This window comes from Lipophrys pholis (genome assembly GCF_963383615.2).
Source record: "Lipophrys pholis genome assembly, chromosome: 12".
Classification (NCBI taxonomy): domain Eukaryota; kingdom Metazoa; phylum Chordata; class Actinopteri; order Blenniiformes; family Blenniidae; genus Lipophrys; species Lipophrys pholis.
In genome coordinates, this window is record NC_137641.1 from 23,767,957 (window position 1) to 23,773,806 (window position 5,850).

Sequence of the window (5,850 nt, forward strand, 5' to 3'; positions counted from 1 at the left end):
AAACCAAAAATGTCTTTGAAGATTTCTTTTTTTTTTTTTTTTTTTACCATGAAAAAGCTGCATGCTGGCAAACCTGCTGCTTCTCATCGTTCAACTTTGAGTTTGAGGGGCTTGTTTGAGGTCATTTTGGCTTTCACTTCTGAAAAGTTTACCGCACTTGAAATGGTGAGATTTATTAATTCTTAGTGGCATTCTACAGCAGTCAACAATCTGCCAAATAAAAGATGAAAGCATTTGATTATAGCGTCTGCATTGAGAATGCATTATCCAGGTCTGAGTGTACGTCTTTGTGACTTCCCCATTAGCTTTCCTCTTTTCACAGCAATTACCACTGAAAATCTGTTGATAAACATATTTCAATTTGAAGTCGGATAACAGAAATAATTTGAGAAGCTAAAAAAAAAAAAGTTGATTAGTTGTTCTGGTTCTAATCAGTTAGGAAAATAAATCATCAACGCTTTTTTTTGTTTTTTGTTTTTTGTTATTGAGTTTTGTTGAAGGACGCAGTGTCCGGGTATGAAGTCGATATGGACTCATCAACCTCTGTGTGATGACTGAGAGATCGGGGAAAACCCCACAGTTCCTCCTGACTCTTCTATTAGCTTTCCTCATTATATTGCAATTACCATCAAAAAAAATCTTTTGAAATGCTTGCTTGTGATAAAGATTCATATTTTGAATTGATAAAAGAGCGAGAACCGCTGTTAGTGGGGAGAAGGAAACAGCATTGACTCACCATTTATCAAAAGCTTTCACTAGATAGACCATATTGATCCGCGACGTGGAAGGTAGAGCCAGTGGGAATCTCGAGGCAATCTCTCTTTTATGCATTCACAAACCTGCATTGCAGCATTTTTCTTTCTCTAATAGATGCCATGGCGGTTGTCAGATCTGTCAACTGTGCACGTGTGTGTGCCTGGCTGCCTGTGTGTGTGGATTATTACGCAAAAGGTCTGTTTGTTTACAAATTGATTGTTGGGCCATTTGTGGCCGATCTCACCTGCCACGTCGGTTAGTGGAATAACAGCACAGCCTGGAGGGATGATGGTCAGACTTGCTAAAATGAGACCAGTGGGTTTTTTTTTGTTTTGTTTTTTTTCAATAATAAAGGGCTTACCCTGAATGGGTCTTTAGCCTGGCCATTTCGTGAAGGACAGCAGCAACCATTTAGGAGGTAATTGCGGCATATTTGGGATCTGCAGTTGACATGCACTGCCAGAAACTAAAGCTATCCATGGTTATATTGGGATCCGTTAGTTTACGACAAGGTTAGACAAAACCAACTGTCATTCCTCTTGACCTCGCACAGGTGGGTGTATACATAGTTTGCCCCTAATGGGACTAATGTAATCCGGGAGACGGGTCAGTACTGAATTACTGCTCCGTGTGATTGTGAAATATTAAACTTTCTTTTTCAAACATTTATACCTGTTATGCAGCTCAAAGAATGTATTTTCTTTCATTTTTTGACTCATTATTTATTGCAACCCTTTTCAAATTGATTTATTATTATTATTATTATTATTATTATTATTATTATTATTATTATTATCATTATTATTATTATTATTATTATTATTATTATTATTATTATTAATCTTGCCATTTTATTCCACATGAAGTGGTTTCAAGCTGCAGGACATCTTTCATTATTTCGGTAGAATCTTAAATTGTACCTAATCAGCATATTATGTAACCCTATATTATACAGCATTTTCTTTTGATAGCCAAAGGGGAGTGTTAAGAACTCCAGGAGGCCGGGAAGCTCCTGGAGACTGTTGGCGGCAAGCTGAGATCCTACACGGATGCAGCCGCTGCAGAGTGGATCACCTGCTGCTTCTTCGTCTACTTTTCTCACGGTATTCAACAGTGTCCGCGCCTAATGAGTCCGTCGGAGGGCGTTACCCGCAAGCCTTCAGATTCAGAGCGGTTTCTTACTTTACTTTATTTGACGGCACGTAGTACACACGGATTCTCTGACATTTTTTGACTGGAGGCATGCAGTGCAATAAGCACATGGTAATGGTTTGGAATTAGGAGGGAATATATTATCATACATTTGATACCAGTGGGTGTCAGGCATTGTTGATATTGATGTTTAAATCATGAACATATTACTTAATCTAAAAATATTCTCCTTCAAACATTTCCTTATCAAGTACCTTCTATCCGTTCCTTTTCTGCCACGGCTTTATCCAGAAGCCGATTCCAGCTGAGTGTGGGCTGAGTGTGATACCTTTCATCAGGCAAGCGTTCATACCTGAAGGGCTAATTTAGCTTTACCAGATAACCTCGCATGTATGTCGTTGGATGACTGGAAGTCAATATTAGGTCATTTTTTTCCCTTTTTTTTTTGGAGGGGGGGGGGGGGGGGGGGGGGGGGGGGTTCCTTGCGATATTTTCTCAGTATCCTTTTGTCTTTAAATTTTTAAAGATGAATTCATGTTGAAACAGTTTTAAGCAGACTAATTGAAATGTAAATTGCAAACCATCAACTATATATATATATATATATATATATATATATATATATATATATATATATAAGGATAACCTATATATGACCTGGTGGTCACATCTTCTTTAAAGACACTGAACCCTTGTGCCAATGTCATGTGTTTTTTTTTTTCACACTTGTAACTTTAAATCTGGACATGAAACCAACAAAGACCCCAGACATGGTACTTGCAACTTTCTTGAATGTACTCTTCGCTGGTTCAATAAAGAAATTGTCATTAGCACAATATTTAGAAATTAATGAGAATGAATGAAAATGAGTCATCCCATTTTTAGAATGCTGATAAACTATGTTTGATCGCCTCCTTTCCAGTGGAACTCCAGGTGCCGACAAGACTCTCCTGATGACTCCATGTGATCTTTAAAACCCCCCCAAAATTACAAAACTTGGCCAACCAGTGAATTGTGCTTGAAAGTGCAGTCAGAAAACATAGGCGATGCCACTTTTGCACTTTAGGTGGCAGTAGTGAGTCACTTCCGACATCAGTCCAGATGTTTGGATTTTCTGTTTGAGGTTTGACAGTTTGGTTTACTTTGTGATTCTCCAAACCCGCAGCCTCTGTTATGGTTACAGTTCGATCTGTCATTGTTTTAAATTAGATGCTCGCTAACCAACCTCAGTTGCAGTGAAAAACATAGACATCAGTCAAGTGATAATAGATTTTGTTTTCCGCTGTGTGGCCAAGCCGCAGCACGTCGTAGATACACATTCGTCCTGACTTAATCAGCTAAAAGGTGAGCCTCTAATTCATCATGCACGGGCTACTGCATGTCTAATTCTGAAAACCATCAGAGACAAAGATAAAGCAGAGATTTCATAACAATATATAGACTTTACCTGACTTTCACAGAACAAAAGCTGCAGTCAACTCATCCAATGTTTAGCCGGCAGTAGTAATGCATAACCCCCGACTGACGTATCCATGGCTAAGCTGACATAACATCATAATAGAGTTAGTATTTATAGAACCACCATGATGTGCTGAAAGCACACCCAGAACATCACTTTCAGACAGACTGACACTCTCGCTTATCAGAAAACAACAGGCTGCCACACCACCGAACCATTAAAGACAATGTAAGGATGCTATTACAGACCCTGGACATTAGAGCTCTTTGCACAAACTGAGAAGAAAATGGTGGAACTTTGCTATTACCCAGTTTTACAAGCAATGTCAGAACACGGTGTCACAATGGCCGTGTCAGCTTCATATATTCTTGCGGCCTGATGTGAGATAAACTGACCTTTTTGCTCGCAGATGAAAATGTTTTGACATATAACTCTGAGAGAAATTATCTATCTGGGTTGACCTGCCGTGGAAACATCAAATATTACTTTTTCTTTAATCATAACATTTGGCTTTGATATTAGCATGATAATGGAGGTCATGGACAAACTAATTAATGTTCTTTCAATGGAGGTGATATTGTTCATTTTAGGTTCTTACGTAAGATAAAAACCTTGGAACCATCTGTGGGGGTCACAAGGTTTTATGTCTCACCAAAGTTAATGTTCGGAGTGCAAAAACCTCCAAATATGGGGGGGAAAAAAACAACTGAAAAAGAAACGTGTTCTTGAAGTTGTGCTATGACAAAACAGGACCTTTTTTTAAATAGAGGTCAGCATTTGATGCTTAGTAAAAGAACTTATATAGCACATTTCCCCGCTTCAGCATCACCAATATAACACACCACTGAAAGTAACTTGCCCAAGGACACACACTTCTGCACATGGCCCGGTTCAGATGAGGCGTCCATTTCATCCATCACTAATCACTGCAAAGCACAACTGGCAATGATTCAATGATTGGCAGAGTTCAGAATGACTGACAGGCTGAACGTTGGGATTGTGTGGCGTCACCTCACTGCACCTCTTTTAGTCTCAACAAGGTAGCTTTAGTATATGGACGAGGCGATGGCTGTTGCACGACAACAAGGTTACCGTGGATGGAGATGTGAAGGTGAGTAAGTACACGGAGGTGCTGAACCCCACGTAACATGAGCGTTTGTCAAAATGATGGTGCAGATCTTTTTGTTTTCTGAGAGTGAGAAGCAACGTTTTTTTTTATCTGGTGAGGGAGGAGGAGCCCACATCTCATGCAGTCTGAATAACAATGTACATGTTTCTGGGAATATTTCCTGCTTTTAATTTCCTGGGGATGTCAATGCTTCAACAAATATTGTGTATTTAAAATCTATTTCCCAGCTAAATCACTTGATCACATTTGACATTTCTTGGGGGAAAAAAATAATTAAACATTTGAAAGTTTTCGAGTCCCTTTCAGCTCAGCTGATGCTGATACTTAATGTATTTTTCAAAAAGCTCCCTGATCAAAAGAAATTAATTCCACATGGAAAATAGGGGGGGGGGGGGGGGATCTGCATCCTCTTTGCTGTAATGAAACCGAACTACTTCAGTGGATTAATTAATTTTCTTCCCTGTAAGAATTGTTATTTTACCCTTCGCTTTAAAAACATCTTCTTAAGTTGTCTGACACGGGTTCAGTGGGTAATTGTTTGGGGTCAGAAGTACAATTGGAGCCTGATAATCTGCACCTGTGAGGCAAAGGGAGAAGAGAAGTGAATAATAATAATATTTGGAAAAAAAAAAAAAAAAAAACTAAAAAGAAAAAAAACTGATTATGCGGTCAGGTTCACCATGGAATTCGAGGCAGACTTGAAGCTAAGTAAATTTGCAATATTTAATGAGAAATGTAAGAAAGTGTTTCCTCTTAGTGCTACTCAATTGTTTTGGCCAGAGGCTGTGTCTGTAATCCCTACAATGGTCTCTCAGTTACAGCAGAAAATAAGAAAAACACTGTCTAGAACACTCAATTAGGATTAGACCCCGGGACACAGATTTACATTAAATGTTCCCCTTTAGAAATGCAAGACATCAATAGAACATACAGCCAAATTACTTAATGCCTAGTGATTGGCAAAGCTGTTAGGGGCACATGGCTTCAACATAGTTTTCAGTATGTCTGATATTTAACAGGTTTTTTTGTTGTTGTTTTTTTTTTTTTTTGGATGTATGTGCTGTCAAGTGCTTCTTTGAAGGCTCTAAAGTTGTTGTTTTAGCAGGGGACTGTTTTGGTACAGCTCAACACATTAAAGATATTCAGATCTTTTGGAGAGTGTTACACAACATGGCAGCTGGAAAACAGATCTTTCTTTATTCACGCACACCCACATGCAGCCATAGAGGATTTGGTTTTGTCGCAGTTTCACAATTGAACAAATCAATGGTTTTTCATAGTTATTAGGTTGTCATGTAATACATATCTCTTTCTTCCTTCCCTCCTTCGCATTCATCTCTGTTGCTCTTTTCTT